The sequence below is a fragment of the Bos grunniens genome, chromosome 21 (genome assembly GCF_055505025.1).
Source record: "Bos grunniens cultivar Pamir isolate PY7600 chromosome 21, Bosgru_T2T1.0, whole genome shotgun sequence".
Classification (NCBI taxonomy): domain Eukaryota; kingdom Metazoa; phylum Chordata; class Mammalia; order Artiodactyla; family Bovidae; genus Bos; species Bos grunniens.
The window spans coordinates 60,061,389-60,082,857 of NC_141185.1; the positions used below are offsets into that span (position 1 = coordinate 60,061,389).

Consider the following 21,469-nt stretch of genomic DNA (forward strand, 5'->3'; position numbering starts at 1 on the left):
CCTGGGAGAGGCACGTCAAAGAGAGAGGGCAGAGAGACTAGTTCCTGTTGAGAGATCTTGGGTTTGGCGGTTCTGGAGCAGAGCTCTCATCTCAGGGAAAAACAGGGTGGGGAAATCATAAAGGAGAAGCAAAAGGCTGGACCCTCACGGTCTGCTGACTTCTAATCCTGGCTCATTAAGAGACATTAGGCAAATCCTCCATTAGCTGCCGCTCATAAAAAAGGAGGAGGTGCTGAGAGACAGGAGGCTGACATGCGCAGCCCTGGCTTTTGAAAAGGGGGAAAGGGGATTGTGCGCACTATAGAACTGCGAGCTTAATGTCAATCCTGAGTGAAATTCTAGAATGGATTATTAAGAGGATGGTTTGTGAGCCCTTGACAAAAGGAAGTGGTGGTCTTAGAAACTAGGTGGATTTGCTGAGAATAATTCATTTCTTTCTTGGGTGCAGTTACAAGTCAGGAAGATGAAGTAATGCATGGACTTCGGAAAGACAACTGAGGCAGTCTTTCACCAAAGCCTCATAAAATAACATGGAGAAACGGAAATCAGAGAGTAGTGAAATTAGGGGCTGAAGAATTGATTTTTTTTTGAGCGTGTTGCATGAAGATGTATAGCTCTTCACCCTGAAGTGGTCTTTAGTAGTATGACATGAGGCTCTTTTCAATCCACTCTCTATGACAGATTAGGTCTGGCTAGTTTCTGCTGGTGAGAATGGTTCAACTGGCCATTTGATCTAGAATTAAACCGACTACTGAGATGAAATCTGGTCCTGGCAAGCAGATCACTCCGGGGGCTGGAGGAGGAGTAAGTCATCTGGCAAAGGCGATGCTGATTGAGATTGAGGCCAGGCAATCTGCAGTTTAACTCTGCTGTTGGAGGCTGGTTTACACAAAGGTAAGTGATAGTTAGTGGATAGTCAATGTCTACATCTGTGCTAACACCTATTCACCCATTTATGAGACAGCACAAGGTTTCAAGTTGAGGATCCATCTTATCCCTACTTTATGTACACATGGCTCCTGCAGAATTCCACATCGAGGCCCAGGAAATATCATGTGACCCGTCTACCCAATCAAAGTGGCAGATCTCATGAGAGATGGTGGTGGGTTCAGGAATATGCACCTGTTTGGGCTGGTTAAGCAGAAACTAGGAAAAACCCACTCAGCAATTTTGACTGATCTGTGTAGGAGTTGGACTCACTAACTCCCTCTGCCCCAGAAAGACTTTGATATGATGATGTGAGTCTCTGTCTTAAGCTCCTAACAGGTGGAGCCTAAGAATGAAGCTAATATGGGAATAGACAGAGCCCAAGAGATGGAGAATAGAAACGTTTTGATGACATCGTCTGAGCTGTGAATTTCAGAGCTAAATTTACATCTGAGCTATGTTGTTATATGAGATAGCAAATTTCCTTCCTTGCTTAAATCTCTGTGTGTGGAATTTTCTGTTGTCTGTGACAAGAGTCCTGATTGATATATGGGATCTTCTGAGCTTGTCAGTGAGAAATCTAAGAGGAGGTGATGATAAGAACTATGGCAAAGTAATAACCTCCAATGGAAAAGAATCTGGGGTCACAAAGAGTCAGACATGACTGAGTGACTAATATTAATATGTATGTATATATGTATAACTGAATCACTTTGCTATACACATGAAACATTATAAAAGATATTATACTTAAATTTTAAAAACATTTTAAAAAGAGCTTTGGCAGGCAGGAAGCATCAAAAAAGTTCTTATCAACATGTTTGGTTTGGGGAGGAATTAATCCCAGAAAAAAAGATGAAAGAGGGAATGTGGAAAAACAGTAGCAGCAGAAACAATATTCTGGGTCCATCAAGTCTGATGTCATTTTCTTCTTCTAAGGCACACAAAAGTTTGCACTGCTGTTAGATGGGGACCGTTTCTCAAGTTCTGACCACAGACCTCGTGGGAAATGGCCAGTGCGTCTTCTGGGAGGCAGCCTCCAAGAGCAAGCATGGACTTCCTGTGTCCTTTCTCTTGCCACATGTTGAAATAGTAGTGCTGATTTAAAAATTAGTCACAACCTATGAGTTGAGAATTATGTTTTATTTGCTGGGAGTTTTTAGAACTTCAAGCCTGGGAGACAGCATGGAGAGTGAGCCTGAGAAAACTGTTCCAAGGACATGAGAGAGGTGGGGGAGAAGTCAGGTTTGTTTGCCACAAAGAGCAGGTAGTCCGAACATTAAAAGATTATTGTTAATTAAGAAAAACCAGATGTTGCAAGTTAAGGAATTTAACACTTTTCTATGTATGCGATCAATGCAAAGAAATAGAGGAAAACAATAGAATGGGAAAGACTAGAGCTCGCTTCAAGAAAATTAGACATACCAAGGGAACATTTCATGCAAAGATGGGCTCCATAAAGGACAGAAATGGTATGGACCTAACAGAAGCAGAAGATAAGAAGAAGAGCTGGCAAGAATACACAGATCAAAAAAGATCTTAGTTACCCAGATAGCCACGATGGTGTGATCTCTCACTTAGAGCCAGACATCCTGGAATGCTAAGTCAAGTGGGCCTCCGGAAGCATCACTACAAACAAAGCTAGTGTAGGTGATGGGATTCCAGTTAAGCCATTTCAAATCCTAAGATGATGCTGTGAAATTACTGCATTCAATATGCCAGCAAATTTGGAAAATTCAACACTGGCTACAGGACTGGAAAAGGTCAGTTTTCATTCCAATCCCAAAGAAAGGCAATGCCAAAGAACGCTCAAACTACCGCACAATTGCTCTCAGCTCACATGCTAGTGAAGCAATGCTCAAAATTTTCCAAGCCAGGCCTCAACAGTGCATGACCCGTGAACCTCCAGATGTTCAAGCTGGATTTAGAAAAAGCAGAGGAACCAGAGATCAAATTTCCAACATCTGCTGGATGATCAAAAAAGCAAGAGAGTTCCAGAAAAACATCTATTTCTGCTTTATTGACTATGCCAAAGCCTTTGACTGTGTGGATCACAGAAAACTGGAAATTCTTAAAGTGATGGGAATACTAAAGCACATTACCTGCCTCCTGAGAAATCTGTATGCAGGTCAGGAAGCAACAGTTATAACTGGACATGGAACAACAGATTGGTTCCAAATAGGGAAAGGAGTACATCAAGGCTGTATATTGTCACCCTGCTTATTTAACTTATATGCAGAGTACATCATGAGAAACGCTGGACTGGATGAAGCACAAGGTGGAATCAAGATTGCAGGGAAAAATATCAATAACCTCAGATATGCAGATGACACCACTCTTACAGCAGAAAGCGAAGAAGAACTAAAGAGCCTTTTGATGAAAGTGAAAGAGGAAAGTGAAAAAAGCTGGCTTAAAACTGAACATTCAAAAAACAAAGATTATGGCATCCGGTCCCATCACTTCATGGGAAATAGATGGGGAAACAGTGAGAGACTTTATTTTGGGGGGCTCCTAAATCACTGCAGATGTTCACTGCAGCCATGAAATTAAAAGACGCTTGTTTCTTGGATGAAAAGATACGACCAACCTAGTTCAGTTCAGTTCAGTCACTCAGTCGTTTCTGACTCTTTGCGACCCTATGAACCACAGCACGCCAGGCCTCCCTGTCCATCACCAACTCCCGGAGTCCACCCAAACCCACGTCCATGGAGTCAGTGATGCCATCCAACCACCTCATCTTCTGTCTTCCCCTTCTCCTCCTGCCCTCAATCTTTCCCAGAATCAGGGTCTTTTCAGATGAGTCAGCTCTTAGCATCAGGTGGCCAAAGTATTGGAGTTTCAGCCTCAACATCAATCCTTCCAATGAACACCCAAGACTGATCTCCTTTAGGATGGACTGGTTGGATCTCCTTGCAGTCCAAGGGACTCTCAAGAGTCTTCTCCAACACCACAGTTCAAAAGCATCAATTCTTCAGTGCTCAGCTTTCTTTATAGTCCAACTCTCACATCCATGCATGACCACTGGAAAAACCATTGCCTTGACTAGACAGACCTTTGTTGGCAAAGTAATATCTCTGCTTTTTAATATGCTGTCTAGGTTGGTCATAACTTTCCTTCCAAGGAGTAAGCATCTTTTAATTTCAGGGCTGCAATCACCATCTACAGTGATTTTGGAGCCCAGAAAAATAAAGTCAGCCACTGTTTCCACTGTTTCCCCATCTATTTGCCATGAAGTGATGGGACCAGATGCCATGATCTTAGTTTTCTGAATGTTGAGCTTTAAGGCAACTTTTTCACTCTCTTCTTTCACTTTCATCAAGAAGCTCTTTAGTTCTTTTTCTCTTTCTGCCATAAGAGTGGTATCATCTGCATATCTGAGGTTATTGATATTTCTCCCCGCAATCTTGATTCCATCTTGTGCTTCCTCCAGCCCTAGACAGCATACTAAAAAGCAGAGATGTTACTTTGCCAACAAAGGTCCATCTACTCAAAGCTATGCTTTTTTCCAGTAGTCATGTATGGATGTGAGAGTTGGACTATAAAGAAAGCTGAGGGCCAAATAATTGGTGCTTTTGAACTGTGGTGTTGGAGAAGACCCTTGAGAGTCCCTTGGATTGCAAGGAGATCAAGCCCGTCAATCCTAAAGGAAATCAGTCCTGAATATTCATTGGAAGGACACATGCTGAAGCTGAAACTCCAGTACTTTGGCCACCTAATGCGAAGGACCAACTCATTAGGAAAGACCCTGTTGCTGGGGAAGATTGACAGTAGGAGAAGGGGATAACAGAGGATGAGATGGCTGGATGGCATCACCAACTTGAGAGACATGAGTTGGATTAGGCTCCGGGAATTTGTGATGGACAGGGAAGCCTGACGTGCTGCAGTCCATGGGGTTGCAAAAAGTCAGATACGGCTGAATAACTGAACTGAACTGAACTGATGTAGGGGAAGATGCAAGAGTCTGGGCTCACTGAGATCATTCCTTTCATATGCATCTCAGCTATCTGTGTCCAGTATCCTGCATTTTTTCATATCTGCCCCTCCCAGCTCCTTCCTCAGTGTTCACCATGGGGAGTGATAGATGGCTGCCGGATAGGAAGAATTGTCTTCCTGGGTGCCCTCGGGGCTCAGAAATTCACATTTGAAGGGCCAGAATTGCTGATGGCTGTGATATCCTTATTTATTGATGTGGCGGGAAATACTGCATTTCTCAGTAGCACTGTAAGATGGAATCATTCTGGAGATAAACTCTCCAACTTGCCAAGAGTGTGAAACAAACTTGTAAGTCCAACTGATAACTTTAAGCATTTGTTTGTTCCTGCACATATATAATTTAATTGAATTTACATGTCCTCATGCAACTAAGGGACTAAATTAATTATCAACCCAGGGGCCAGAGCACCAAGATATTAGCCCAAAGTCCAGGAGATCAGAACTGGATGAAATAGAGTTACCTGATCTTCAGATCATGAGTATGATGCTCCATAAAAATTTCTTTTCAAGGATCAGGATTAATTCTAGATGAAGAGGCAGGAGCATCAGCTGATAAGGAGTCATGAGGATTTTTTTTTTTTTTTTGGTGGGGAAAGATGGCTTAAAAGGAAAACCAGCTATGAAAGACCTTTCTTCCATGGTAGGAGTAAGATCATGGATGTCTGGTTTCATCAATTCAGGAATAAAACAAAGACAGAAAGGGTAATGACTCTTTCCCATGGTAGACTGCAGGATCTTAGTAGGCAAGACCATGCATGGGCTTAGTGTAGGTTTTACTAGGGATGAAGCCCTGCCTTTAGGTCTCGGAGCTACTGCTGCAGCATAGCAGGGGTTATGAAAGCCCATACAAAATGACCTAGAACTTTACTGCTCCTAACTTTGGCACGAGTCAGTACTGTAACCAGACACTCAAAATCCTAACACCATCCTGTGCTGCATTAAGAGTAACACAGCTCAGACTGTAAAGAATCTGCAGGCAATACAGGAGGTCCGGGTTTGACCCCTGGTCGGGAAAATCCCTTGGAGAAGGAAATGGCAACCCACTCCAGTATTCTTGCCTGGAGAATTCCATGGATGGAGGAGCCTGGCGGACTACAGTCCATGGGGTTGCAAAGAGTTGGACATGACTGAGTGATGAATACAGAACAGCATTTCTTAGAAAGAACGTGCTAGTCTTATCCAAATTAAAAGCCATGTCACACATGGAAATTCCACTTTCCTTTGGCTCCACGCTCTATAAAGAATTGTGAAAAGTTGCCACAATTTAAAAGAGGTGTTTAATACCTTTTGAAAACCTACTATTGATTGTTGTATTGATCATGTCCTATATCTTTTAACTTCTATAGACAACTCACTTAAGGACAGGCACAGTGTTAGGATTTGTGGAAATGGGATGAGTAAGAAATGACTCCTGCTAAAGAAAATCTTCGGATTTTGAGGCCAGAATCTCACATCATTAGTTACAAGAAGCTGTTAAAGAAGGGAGAAAAAGAAGAGGAATTTAGCTGGAAGGAAGTGAAAAAAAGTGAAAGTGTTAGTCGCTCAGTCCTGTCTGACTCTTTGCAACCCCCAAATCTGTATGAAGCCCGCCAGGCTCCTCTGTCCACGGGATTCTCCAGGTAAGAATACTGGAGTGGGTAGCCATTCCCTCCTCCAGGGGATCTTCCTGACCCAGGGATCAAACCCAGGTCTCCCACATTGGAGACAAATTTGTTATCATCTCAGCCACCAGGGAAGCTGGAAGGGAAGAGGATTTAAATAGAGAGGCATATGTAACATCTTTTGATGGTTCCAGGGTTTCCATATGAAGGATTAGACCTGTTCTTCAGGAGCTTAGCGGGCAATATTCCAATCAAAGGACAGAATTTCAGCTTATTTCATTGAGGCACAATGGGAACTGTGTTAAAATAGAATTGACTGCTCCGGGCAGTACTGAGTTCCTTGTTGTATTCAAATTGACATTGGGTGAACCACTGGGGAAATGATAGAATAATCCACATTCGAATTCCAGCTCTTCTTGATTTGGCAAATTATTTAATTTCTCAGTTTTTTTCATGTGTGAAATGGGTAAATAATACCCAAGTTGCAGAATTGATGAGCACATGAGTGGAACAATGCTTAAAGAGGGCTGAGCATAGGCACCATTTAATTAATGCTCTAATAGTGGTCCTAACGCTGAAGTTGGTGTTACTGATGCTGAAGCGGATATGAAAGTGGGGATCTGATCATCCAAAGAAGCAGGAAATTGAACAGTATAACCTCTAAGATTCTTTCCAATCCTGAACTTGTATCAGCTTATAATTCTGTATTCAGTTTATTTATCTGTAATAGAAAAGAACTCTTCTCAGGTCTTGAAAACTAAAGTAACTACCCCATTGCCTGGTCACACACACACACACACACACACACACACACACACACACACACACGGCTCAGGCAGGATCCATGTCCTCCAGCCAATGTACCCCAGATGTGAGTATTCCTCTACAATTAGCTCTGTCTTGCCAGACCGAGCCTCTGTGGGCTGACGTTGGTCTCAGAGCTGAACTTACACTGAGGTTTTGTCTTCTCTATAATCCCTTTTAAATCTTTTTGAAAGACTTAAAACTCCAGCTAGCTTATCACAGCCCTTACTGGTTTGGCCAGAGGGAATCTCTCTTTTGGTCTGAACTTTACAACAGCTGCCCAGAGATAAGTACAAGGGTCCCCGGTTAGAATCTGGACTCTGTCAAAGAAACTCTGTATGTCGAGGGCAGACGCTTAAGATCCGAGATCTCCAATTTGGTGTTTTAGGAGTTGATTAAGAAAATGGCACAGGATCTTTAATCCTTTTGGTGGTCTTCTACATTTGGAATTCTCTGCTTTGGGGATAAATAAAGAGCTTCCAGTGATGTTTAATCTTGGCAGGAGATTTTAGGGTGCCCAAGTGGACAATACAGTGGAAATGGAAAAATAATTAAATTAAAAGCTTCTTCTCATCATGGAGCATGCTCCTATAAACATAGCTCTGTCAAACAAGCTGGCATTTGACATTTGATTGTACAACCCTAAATATCAATGCACCCTGAGAGCCCGATCCTCCCCAACAATCATCTTATTCCTCCAGTGAAAAACGTAAGCCATCGATGACAATGGAGGCGTTTCCAGAACTTGCTGCAAGAGGCAATTGAATCAAAGATTTAAGAAAAGTACTTGCAGCCAATCTGCTCCTCAAGTAGGAGGTGTCAGGGAGAGGTCCCAAGTACCACTGGCATCTAGAATTGTGTACGATAGATTTCTTTATGCCAAAAGCCTCTTATTCAGCAGAGAATAAACATATACCATACAGATTTTTTTTTTTCTGTGTGAGTCACAGTTATGGAACATTTTCAGACCCAGAGACTAACAATTCTGTTTTCGCTCTGCTTTATTATTCTGCAAAGGTGGTTATTAATAGGTGTCAGAACAGGGTAACTTTTTAAGCTCACAATCCCCTTGAAGCGCTGCCTCATGGCCCTGGATTGTGTAGGTCTGCTAATGTAACCACGCTGGGAAAATGTTTTAAATGCACTAACATTTCTAAATGCCATTTGTTCATCAAAATATTTTCCCTTGTTTGGTCCACCAAGCTAATGCATTTATGTGACACCCACATTAACACGGCAGTCACTTTGCACCTTGACCCCTTCCTTCTGGTCAAAGCACAGTCTGATGCTATGGAGTGGAGGCCTCTGAGAAAGAGGGAGGCAATTAGATAAAAAATAATACCTGGGTTTGATGGTCTTTGTTGATTAATCCTAAAGTGGTTTGCAAATTGTGGGATGTATTAGGCAACAAACAAGGATATAAATGGCTGGGATATGTACCTATGACTATGTCCATGTCCGTATCCATATCTGTATCTGGTGTTAATCGATATCTATATCCTATGTTCGGAGAAGGCAATGGCACCCCACTCCAGTACTCTTGCCTGGAAAATCTCATGGACAGAGGAGCCTGGTAGGCTGCAGTCCATGGGGTCGCTAAGGGTTGGACATGACTGAGCGACTTCACTTTCACTTTTCCCTTTCATGCATTGGAGAAGGCAACCCACTCCAGTGTTCTTGTCTGGAGAATCCCAGGGATGGGGGAGCCTGGTGGGCTGCTGTCTATGGGGTCGCACAGAGTCGGACACGACTGAAGTGACTTAGCAGCAGCAGCAGCATATCCTATGTTAATCATTTCAACCTTGTGGGTTAAGACAAACCAATTGGATCCACTGTTTAGCATCCTAATTTCATATGAATTTACAGGTACAGGACTTTGTATCTATAATCTTCACTTTGTAATTCTAGTAACCTAACTGACCCAGGAAACAAAAAACAACGGAAAACATGTTTAAAGAACTGAAATATGATCAGATGGCAAATGTAATGGGAAATCTGTTCCCTGGTTACTTTGGACTTACTGTGTGTTTAGTTTTGATGAGAATGTGAGTGTGGGGTGCTGAGACACCCTGAGTTTCTTTGCTGTAAGCAAAATGACAGATATTGTCAGAAGGAAAATGGAGACACAGAGAAATGATTGGAGGTGGCAAGGAGAGCAAGAAAGCGGTGCTGGCAAGCGTATCATCCATCCTCCTATTCTCCAGGGCTGAGTATCTACTGTAACCCAGGGAGGTGGGACTGCAGAGAAGAAGAAGGCCTAGACTCAGAGATCATCACTTTAAGTGTAATAAAATGATTTTAGCAAGGCCCAGAAAACTAGGGGCGAGAGTGTGGATGGCACAGATAAAAAGGAAGATGGTGGGATGTCGTGCCATATCGTGGGTGTAATCTGGCAGGCTGGCTTCACACAATTGCTCTGATATATCATATGCATGACTAGGGGCAGAAAGTCCTAGTCTGGTCTGAGGGCAAGCTGTCAGGAGTTCAAGGGAGGGACATTTTCTAAAGAAGCTGATGTTGGAGCAATGTTGGATCCTAGAAGCGTTGACTGAGTTTGAACATAAAGAGAAGCCCCTCTAGGTAGAGAAAAGTCAAAGTTGGGAAAGTGCTGGGTGTGTTTGGAGAATGCAAATGTCTACTTTAAATTTCAACATCAAGAACCAAATTAGTAGATGTTTATTGAATGTCTGTGTTGTGAGTACAAAGGGTCAAGTGAAATCTTTCCTTTCCCACATGCTCTGCCAGGAACTTAAAATAAAGAGAAATAAGGTTGTTTTTTACAGTATTAAACTGTTAAAAAAGTTCATGAACAATGGACATGGTGGACCATCTGTGAGAGTAAACCAAGACATCTTCTGTAAAGGGAACAGGAAAGTTTGAGAATAGCCAACTGTCCATTCCAGCTGACCCTGTAATTCTCTCAACAGGAGGCAGAACTGGAGGTAGGAATGTGATTCTATTCGATGAGTAAAGACCCACTTTTTCATATTGTGTTTGGAGAGAGAATTTCTGAACAGAAGGGTCATGAGAAGCTGGAAGACAGGTTCCCAGTGTATGGGAAACAGGTCTGATGAGAGTTATTTTTTTAATTACCAGCTATCATTCTGTGAGACACCAGTGAGTTTTGTGTGTGTGTTAAAAGTGAGTGTTCAAATCTAAAAAGGTTGTATACTACCAGTATAGAGATTGATAAAAACACACAAAGGGCAAGAAGTCAGTAGGTTCCCTAGTCTTATCCAAGAAAGAAAGTCAGTATGAATCTTCTGGTCCCACTAAAGTATCATTTTTTTAAGAATAAATCATCAAAACCTCACCATGACTAATATCATCAATAGCTATTACAGAGGATGCTTGATATGCTTGGGACTTTGTACACACTATTTCATTCAATTTCCAGATCTTGTGAATTTTACTTATTTTTAAAAACGAAGAAACCAGGAAGCTTGCCCACACCTGATGGTGGGCATGGAGTTCACTTATATCTTGCTGGGTTTCCAAGCTCGTGTGTGGCATGTAGACACAAAAATACTGCAGAAGAAAGTGGCTTTGGAAAGGGAGAGTGGACTGGGTATAAAGGGAGCACTTATGGTGCAGCTTCCACAAGCAGGTTTTGAAATAAAGCTTACATAAATAAGAAACCCACTGAGACCCAGGGGAGGATAAATCAGAAAGAGAGTGGGTGTACTTCCAGAGGATGCATTGTTGAGTACTCACTCGAGGGAGAAGAGGAGAATCAGAGAAACAAGTTCTTAAACCAGCTTAATAAAAATCTTACTTTTGTTGGCTGCTATCTTTCCTTAAATAGTTGACATTTTGGACTGTGATAGTCTACAACCTTAACTTTGTTACATTGAAGAAACATGACAGGCTGAACAGGTATACAAGCTCTGTAGGAGGTTAGAGAAGCTGAGTCAAGGGTACCAGCTTTGAAATAGGCAGATGCAGTTTCTGATCCAAGGTCTACAGCTCATCAACTCTGTGGGCCTGCCTCTCACCTAAAAACATAAATAAACATCCTTAGCTCACAGGATTGTTGTGAGGATTAAATTAGAAAATGCTTAGTCCTTACTGTTCAACAGATGCAGTTAGTGTCTTCTTTACTTTTGTAGAACTATAGGTAATTTTTATTTTCTTCCTTATGCATTTTTATAACTTCAAACTTTCAGACAATGAACTTATGTAATTAGCAAGGGGGAAACTGGCGTTATTTTTTTAAATGTATTTTTAATTGGAGGATAGTTGCTTTACAATGTTGTGTTGGTTTCTGCCTTAAATCAGCATGAATCAGCCGTAAGCCCCTCCCTCTTGAATCTCCCCCCACTCCTCACCCCGTCCCACCCCTCCAGGTTGTCACAGAGCACTGGGTTGGACTCCTTCGTGGTTGTTCAGTTGCTTAGTCCTGTCTGACACTTTGCGACCCCGTGGACTGAAGCATGCTGGGTGTCCCTGTCCTTAACTGTCTCCCAGTTTGCTCAGACTCGAGTCCATTGGGTTGATGATGCCATCCAACCATCTCATGCTCTGTCATCCTCTTTACGTCTCGCCCTTGATCTTTCCCAGCCTCAGGGTCTTTTCCAATGTGTCGAGTCTTTTCCAATGTGTTGGCTCTTCACATTAGGCGGTCAAAGTATTGGAGCTTCAACTTTAGCATCAGTCCTTTCAATGAATATTCAGGACTGATTTCCTTTAGGATTGACTGGTTTGATCCCCTTGCTATCCAAGGGACTCTCAAGAGTCTTCTCCAGCACCACAGTTTGAAAGTGTCAATTCTTTGGTACTCAGCCTTCTCTATGGTCCAACTCTTACACCAGTACTTGACTACTGGAAAAACCATAGCATATAGACCTTTTTGGCAAACTGATGTCTCTGCTTTTTAATATGCTGTCTAGGTTTGTCATAGCTTTTCTTCCTAGAAGCAAGTGTTTTCCTAGGAGCAAGTGTCCATGGCTGCAGTCACCATCCGCAGTGATTTTTGAAGCCCAAGAAAATCAAGTCTTTCACTGTTTCCATTGTTTCCCCATCTATTTGCCATGAAGTGATGGGACCAGATACCTTAGTATTTTGAATGCTTAGTTTTAAGCCACCTTTTCCACTCTCCTCTTTCACTTGCATCAAGAGGCTCTTTAATTCCTCTTCGCTTTCTGTATATTAACATTGAAAATTAGTCTCACAGTCATGTCTGACTCTTTATGACCCCATGGACTGTAGCCTACCAGGCTCCTCTGTCCTTGGAATTCTCCAGGCAAGAACACTGGAGTCAGTTGCCATTTCCTTCTCCAGTTAACATTGCTTATGTGTATTAACTCATTTAATCCTCCAGTAACCCTAAGAGAGAGGTATTATTAGCATCTCCATCTTATAGAGGAGGCCAAGCAAGCATGAAGAGGTTAAATATACTGTCCAAAGGCTCACAGATCGAGGTGGAGCTGTTGGTATTTAACATCAGGCAGTCTGGTTCACAGCATGTGTCCCTCTTCTTACCTACCTGTTTCCCACTAGATCAACGAATTTATCAGGACAGCTATTTGGCATCCTGATCCCAAGAGAAAGAGACAAGAACAGGAAGTGGGGTGAGAAGAATCAGGGCAGGGACAGACCAAGAAAAACAGAGGTGACATGAGTATTCCAGTCACAGAGGTGGGCTGAGATGCTGGGGGACAGGAGGGCTGAGTATTTTAAGGGAAATGGTTTAAGTCAACAAATAAATGAATCCATCTTAGTTTTTCCTAGGACCAGAATAAATGCATACACAATTTATTTTATTTGTTTTCCTTGATACACACTGTAGTTCTAGAATTTAGGTGGAGGAAGGTCTTAGGAATTTGGTTGGAAGAAGCATTAAGGGAATTCATTGGAAGCTGTGATTGCAAATATACCATATTTGCTTTAAACATTTTTAGGGTGACTTTGGAGGGACTGTAGGAATTATTGGAGGGATTGGTGAAGTTCCTTCCATCTGTCTTTGTACCAAAATGATATCTACTTATCAGTTCAGTTTCATTTTTTTCCTTTCCATGAAATATCACTGGCTTTGTTGGAAGACAGTAGTTATGCATTGCATATTTTCAATAAAAAAGGTTTACTTCCATTACATATGAGTTTGTAGACACTTTCTACGACCTTGCACAATCTTCAGCAGCATGGAATCAAGTCCTTTGTATTATCTATTTGAGTCTTTAAATTTGGTATTTAGGTTAAATACAAAATATGGTTCTTAGCATTATTCCAAGGTCACTATTCATGATGGAAAAAATGTTAAAAGCGTAGAAGTAATGCATGAAAAGTCCATTATTAAGAGCGGCACCCCCTTATCTACAATAGCAGTTACTTTAACACGATTTCCTTGCATTGTAGTGACATGCTATTACCATCATTGCTAAAGCCCTGTTAATGTTTCCATTATCCATCTCTATTCAGCATTTCCACCAGTTTATAATTCAGTGTATTCTTGGGCTAAACTTTGGTTTATGGAAATCTCAGTTTTAAAACTTCCCTAAGGAAATTAAAAACATACGAATGAAAATGTGCAGACCATCCCAGTTCTTGTATAATGGGGAGCAAAACACCTTCTTGTTTGGGGGATTTGAGTGGGAAATTGATTTTTGTCTTTTAATCAGTTGTGATCAGGATTATAATGCTATTAATGTAAAAACATGCTGAACTAATTAAGAACCAGAGAACTGGAAAGGATCCTCAAAGGTCGCCAATAAGCAAGGTTATATCAAAACCTTCCAGACAAATGGGGTGCAATGTCCAAAAAGCCCTTGGAAACCCATTCTCCACAATTGTTATTGCTAACTTGTTCCATTGTTTAACAACCCCTACTGTCAGGAATTTTTTCCTTATGTCTAACTCAGATCTTTGCAGTTTAAGCCAATTTCCCGCTGCTTTCAGGGGAAATGGCAAACAGCTGTGTGAAATCACAAGGCTAAGCACTTCTCTTAGCTGATGTACCCCACTGTTGGAGCCCTCCTAGGCTCAGCCTCCCCTGCCCCCAAGTAGACAGTTACCTTCCTAGGTCCTGTTGAAAACTGAATCATTGTTACTGTCTTCCTAACTGTTGGAACCCCTGATCTAGCAACCTCCTCCTATTAATCTTTCCTGCCCACAAATACACACTTATCTCACGATTTCCATATGGTCAGTGAAAATTGTCCAGTGCTTTTCTTGCTTCAGAAAATAAACTGTATCTTGTGTTTTAGGCAAAGTTGTTTGTGAACCCAGCTTATTGTCTACATCATTTGCAAGAAGCTACTTGTCTCTGCAGAGTGCAGATCTGAATGCAGAGACAGGGTTTGAACTCAGGTCTCTCTCATTTCAAAGCAGTTTTTGCTGACCAGTGGTGGATCCACATAAGAGAGTTTTAGGGTCAGAATCTGACTGGTAAGAAAAACATGGAGACTTGTAAAGATGCCAATATATGGTATAGCATGGATTGTATTAATTTTTTCCTTCCTCCTGGAGCGGTCTTCATCTTGCCTAGAGCTGCTTTGTCGGGTCTGGGTGCCATCTTCACCAAGGGCTCAGGTGCCATTCTGCCACCATTTAATTGTGACCTTTGAGCTTCTTTTTGTTCTCCTGTATTAGACCTTGTTTTCTCTCTCCTACACCTTCCTCTTCCTTGGTTTATTCCCTTGTTTTTGTGGTGCACATCCTTTAGTAACGTCCTCAGCCCGTAGGAGGGAAATTTATTTAGTTTTTTGTGACACAGTATGTCTGAAAATGTTTGCATTCATTTTCATGTTTGTTAGTTTTGCTAGCAATAGCATTTTAGGATGTTGTTTTTTCCCTTACTCCATTGCTGAAGACATTATTCTATTGACTTCTAACTTCTAGTATTACTATTAGGAAATTCAAAGCCCTCTGATTCCTGATTCTGTATTGTTGTTCATTCACGAAGTCGTGTCCAACTCTTTGTGACCCCATGGCCTGCAGCACGTCAGGCTTCCCCGTCCTTCACTCTTCTCAGAGTTCGCTCAAACTCAAGTCCATTGAGTCGGTGATGCCATCCAACCATCTCATTCTCTGTCATCCCCTTCTCCTCCTGCCTTCAATCATTCCCAGCATCAGGGTCTTTCAATGAGTAGGTTCTTCTCATCAGGTGGCCAAAGATTTGGAGCTTCAGCTTCAGCATCAGTCCTTCCAGTGAATATTCAGGGTTGATTTCCTTTAGGATGGACTGGTTGGATCTTTATGCCCGGCTATCTTCCATCTACAGGTGGTAGGATCTTATCTGTGTCACCGGAATTCTGAACTTTCACAGTGATGTGCCTGTGTGGATCTTTCATCCATTATATTTGACATTCAGTGTGATCTTTCCATCTGGAAATCTATATCATTCAGCTCTGGGGGGAAAAAAAATCTCTTGAACTACTTCTTTGATGATTTCTTTCCTTCCCATTTCGCTTGCTTATCCTGGAACTTCTGAACTGAGATATGAAAGGGTGTAGGTAGACCTTGTTCACATATTTTCTTTTTGTCCCTCTGTTTTATTCGTTTAGATTTTGTCAGCTTTAACTCCTAACCACTCTATTTTAATGTTTTTATTTCTGCTATTATACTTTTAATTTCTAATAGTTTTTCTTTGTTAGTTTTCTAAATGTTCCATTAAAAAAAAAGTAATATCTGATGGTGAAAAATTGAAAGCATTTCCCCTAAAGTCAGGAACAAGACAAGGGTGCCCACTCTCACCGTTACTATTCAACATAGTTTTGGAAGTTTTGGCCACAGCAATCAGAGCAATCAGAGCAGAAAAAGAAATAAAAGGAATCCAAATTGGAAAAGAAGAAGTAAAACACTCATTGTTTGCAGATGACATAGAAAACCCTAAAGACTCCACCAGAAAATCACTAGAGCTAATCAATGAATACAGTAAAGTTGCAGGATATAAAATCAACACACAGAAATCCCTTGCATTCCTATACACTAATAATGAGAAAATAGAAAGAGAAATTAAGGAAACAATTCCATTCACCATTGCAACGAAAAGAATAAAATACTTAGGAATATCTGATAGGATTTCATTTTATTTTGCTCCTAACTTGCAAAAAAATCGCTTCTAATTGCGTCATTCCTCCTATTTTTGAGGGGCATTGTTTGATCTTTTCTGTCCTCCAAGTTGCTCTTTCTGTTTTTGTGTTTTCATTCCTGTCTTTCATGTGATAGACTTCCCTGGTGTCACCATTTCCCTGTGCCTTCTTGTGTTCAAGAGAAAGGAATTTTAAAAGCTGACTGGGCTTGCCACCTGGGAGCTGGACTATGGTGTGGTGTATCTTGGCCGTTCAGCTGTGAATATCCAATATTAGCATCTTTCAGTCTTTCCTTGGGGGAGAAGGTAGTAACCTGTGGAAGAAGTCTTTTAAACCTGTTGCCTGAAAAACTGCCTGCGTTCTGGAGCCTTGGGGCATGAGGGGCTGTGGGCTCCCCAGCAGACAGTGTTGGAACCCCCCTGGTTTGTGTGTGATACCCATCCTCAGATATATCTCGTATTCTCCCAGCTCAAAGATGGTTTTTTGCTTTCTTCAAAGATTGGTGTTCTCCAGATGTCCCTGGTGGTTCATGGTTAAGAATCCACCTTCCAATGCAGAGGACCTGGGTTTGAGCCCTGGTTGGGGAACTAAGATCCCACAGGCAAGGCAACTAAGCCCTCACACTGCAAATAGAAAGCCTGTGCACCACAGCCACTGATTCCATGTGCTGACCTGATGCTGCTAAATAAATAAATGCACTTTTTCAGTCGCTCAGTTGTACCTGACTCTTTGTGATCCCGTGGACTGTAGCTCACCAGGCTCCTCTGTCCATGGGACTTTCCAGGCAAGAAAAATAAGTAAATGGATACTGAAAAAAAAAGATTGGTGTTCTTATCTGCTGGGCTCAGTTGGTAAAGAATCCACCTGCAATGCAGGAGACCCCGGTTCGATTCCTGGGTTGGGAAGATCCCCTGGAGAAGGGACTGGCTACCCACCCCAGTATTCTTGGGCTTCCCTTGTGGCTCAGCTGGTAAAGAATCTGCCTGCAATGTGGGAGACCTGGGTTCAATCCTTGGGTTGGGAAGATCTGCTGGAGAAGGAAATGGCTACCCACTCCAGTATTCTGGCCTGGAGAATTACGGTCCATGGGGTCGCAAAGAGTCGGACACAACTGAGCGACTTCCACTTTCACTCTTTCTACCATGGTGGAAGTGAAAGTGAAGTCGCTCAGTCATGTCCGACTCCTCGCGATTCCATGGACTGCAGCCTACCAGGCTCCTCCGTCCATGGGATTTTCCAGGCAAGAGTACTGGAGTGGAGGAGAAGAAATAATGATTTGGGAATCTGAGGGTTTTGAAAAACACATTTTTATTTCTCTCACGTTTTATTAGCATCTCTTATTCACAACTCTTTCTAGAGTTATGTGAGAGCACCAATTCTTGAGCCTCTTGGGATGCCTGGATGAACTGGGTCAGTAGTCTGCTTTTCCAGTGCGAGGTTAGAATTCTGTTTTCCTGTGTCAGCTTGTTTTCCCCTCTGCCTTACATTTTTGAAAATGTTGCTGTTAGTGTGACAACTTCTGTTTTTCCTATTCTTGTACTTTTTCCTTTAAAAAATTCCCTATCTTGTCCATTAATGGGAATGGATGCTTCTAATAAGTCCATCGTCTTTACCTTGAAGTGCACTATAGTGTTTATTATAGTGGTGTGAGAGTCCAGAAGTAAGGAGGAGAGAGAGCGAGAGGTAGAGAAATCGCCCCCAACCATCGTCCAAGGAATAGAAGGTATGTATAAAGAAGAGTTGAGGGAGTCATCGTTACCATTGTTCTTCATGTTGGGGAAAGCACTATGGTCATCTGTTCCCCACTAGAATTTTTCTCTAGAAGGTCTGGACCCCTTTCTGTCCACAGAGAGCCTGTCAGTTTTCAGAAAAGAATGTATTGATGCCATGTAGGAGACTGCTAGGTTCACAGTCCAAGACCTGCCAACAATTAGCTGTGTGTTCTTGGCAGCGTATTCACTTCTCTTTGCTTTAGTTTTCTCCTCGGCAAAATGGAACTAATAACAGTACCTGCCTCATACTGTTCATGTGAAGTTAAATAAAGATGCTTAAAACGGAGACTGGCTTGTGGTGAACATCATATAATGGCCCAGTTCTTATTCTGTGTTCCATCTATTGGCTGGTTCCCTTGTAGCTCCTATATGCATGAGGGAGATGTGGTCGTTAGGGCAGAGAGGGAGAGGTTTCCCTGATCTCGGACCGTGTGTCTCCTGGATTCGGCTGCTCTTCTTTCTGGGAACGCAGCAGTGAACAAAATAACAGCAGTGTCTTCTTAGATCCTACCTCTAGAGGTTCTATAGTCATGTGGAGACTCCTGTCAATAATTCCTCCACCCCTCTAGAAAAATCTTATGGGAATGACAGTCATCAAAACCCATTCCTGGCTGTCAAACGGAGCTTCAGTCAAGCCACAGGGAACACTCGAGTGCAGCTTCGAACTGAAGCCCTCATCTCTGGCGTTTCCTTAGGTTAAATTTTCTATGTGCTCACAGCCTCATTTCTTCACACCTCACTTTCAGGACGAGAGTCTTCCACCAGGAGTTAGGGCCCCCTTATCTCTCATTCCAGCAAGGGCAGGCGAGTTGGATACACATAATCTGTTGCCAATCTAGAAGAAAAGGGTTGCATCTGGAACATTCTCCAGGATAATGGCCTTCCACACCTTTCCCACAGGGAGCCTTGTAGCCAACTTACTGATTTGCCACCAGGCCCTGCAAGATGATTGCCATAAAGAAAATCCTTTGGAAAAGAAGAGCATACCTTCTAAGGAAGAAATGGTCCATGCATTTGGGCTGGCAACTCACAAAAGAGGTAACACCACTTCCATATGTCTCCTGCAAAGTTGCAGAAACTCATGCTGCTCGCATCAGAACCCTGGATGGTATATGATTTCCTGCTCAGTGGGATGACATTTAAAATTCCAGAAGGAAAGTACTTGGCATCAATAATCTCAAGTGTGTGCTCCACGGTGGGATGAAGAGCAAAGATCTGTTTTGCTCTGGGCGCTGTGCTCTGCGTGGTGTGCTCTGCAAGCCTCTGCAGCTGTTTTCTGCATTGCCCACAACTTTGTAGAGCACGAGACCCAGGGTGAGAAGAAAGCAGGACACCAACGCTTTACGTAACCCTACCTATACAATTTGCTCCCAGATATCTTTGCAGCTCGCTCCATGACCAAACACGCGCAAAGCCATGATCAGTATTTATCTGTTTTGCTGAGTGATCTATAGCTGGCTTCTGGGCTTGAGTCTTTTCTCAAATAGGACAGGCTGTGTCTGTGCCTACTTTCCTGCGTCTCTTGTTTGATGCTAAATATGTGTTCATCTCTTGCCTGGATCACTTAGGAATTTCTATGCGGAACAGTCAAATATTTTCCAGGCACAATATCTGGTGCAGGAAGGAGTAGAAACTGGGAAATGAGAAGTGATAACTGACACAGCCTTTTCGTTGTTCAGTCACTAAGTCGTGTCCAACTCTGTGACCCCGTGAGCTGCAGCATGCCAGGCTTCCCTGTCTTTCACCATCTCCTGGAGTTTGCTCAAACTCATGTCCACTGAGTCAGTGATGTTATCTAACCATCTTATCCTCTGCTGCCGCCTTCTCCTCCTGCCCTCAGTCTTATTCTTTGCCTATTCAGGACCCAGCCAGTGCCAAGTTCAGCTATACACTCCACTGCAATTTCTCATCATTTCTCTGTCACTCCCAAAGGCTGCAACAGTTCTTCAAGGACTGGAATTGCAATAGGTTCACTGTCCTATCTCTCCAGAGTGTCTGGCTCTGAGTAGGCTAAATGAATGTCTTATGAGTCAGAAGCAGAAGGACAACAGACTCTTTCACGTTGTAGAAACAGCACTGAACAAAGATCTCAGCCACGTGGGTTCCCATCTCCCCTTCACCAGTCGCAAACAGCCAATGTGAGCAAGTTACTCCTCCCAAGGCCTCAGTTTCCTCTCCTGAGGAAATGAAAGAGGAATCTGTCTGGATTTTTTCCAACTCTAATGTTCACAGACCAGGGGACCAGGAGATCCTGCAGATCCTGGTGTGAATTTGTAAATATCTTAGGTTCGCACAGTTCTAGTCTGCAGGGCCAGAGAAAGTAGTGAAGGGTATGGATGTTTTAAACTCACACTGGGGACCCACTTGGTAGGTCATGTCACACTGCTGTCCCGCAGAGTCAGCGGCTGGTCGGGGAGGGTGGTCCTTAGCTACCCCATCCCGGGGACCGCACAAAGCTCCCAGTGCAGGTCTGACCAGGGTGGGTCTCCAACTTCCCCTCCAGTTGGATTGGCCTGTTGTGTAAGTGTGACAGAGGACTGTCTTCAAAACGGATTGGAAAACGACTCCCTCATTCTGTTCTCTTCGAGGTTCGACATTCACCATATGCTTGTCGAATACTCTGTGAGCCCGCTCGGACAGGGAGGCTTGTTCTGCTGGGCAGGGAATCAGCCTCTCTCTTCCAACCGCATTTCTCTCTTTCCCCTTCTAACCTAGATGCCGCCTGACACTGGGACGGATTTCAAGTCTGAGAAAACCGCTGGGGTTTCCCAACACGCCCAGCCCACCGCGCTCCATTCACCGGCCGGCCCGTCTTGGCGGAGGTCATCCTTTCGGTCACGAAGATGACTTTACAAGTCTCAGTTGTATCAATTAAAGCACCGCGATGTGAGAGAGGCCCCGTTTTATTTCTCAGGTGTCTTTACTGGCTGAAATATGGACTCCTCTGCCACTCGTGGCCTTCTTCGCGGCCCTTGCTGCCTCCCTCCTGTGTATTTGTGCATGTTTTTGTTACGGCGTGCTTTCGTCTAGATTTGAGTAATATGTCCCTCTGACTGTCCACTCTCTTCCCCAGAGACAGCGAGCTCCTTATGAGCGGGCAAGGAGCCTCATCGGCGTGTGTGCACATCTCCCAGGCCTGCTACAGCTCAGTAAATATGCTTATTAAACTCAGCTAACCCTCCACCTCGCCCCTACCATCACCTTTCAGACTGCATTGGAATTTGGGTATCTTCTATAATCATCCTAGTTTGTCTGTAATTCCCAAGAATTTATGACTCTGTGTTAAAAAAGAAATGTAGAAAAGGAAACGCCAATGCAACAAGCACTCTTAGCTGTCAGAGAG

General features: G+C 42.9%; 1 long non-coding RNA gene across 1 annotated transcript; it reads left to right on the plus strand.

The window, feature by feature from the left end:
* Positions 1-681: 681 nt before the first annotated feature.
* Positions 682-21,023, plus strand: LOC147349795 (uncharacterized). The gene is made up of 2 exons (XR_015150583.1): positions 682-894; positions 20,842-21,023. It is a non-coding gene; the product is annotated as an uncharacterized LOC147349795 (long non-coding RNA).
* Positions 21,024-21,469: the final 446 nt, after the last annotated feature.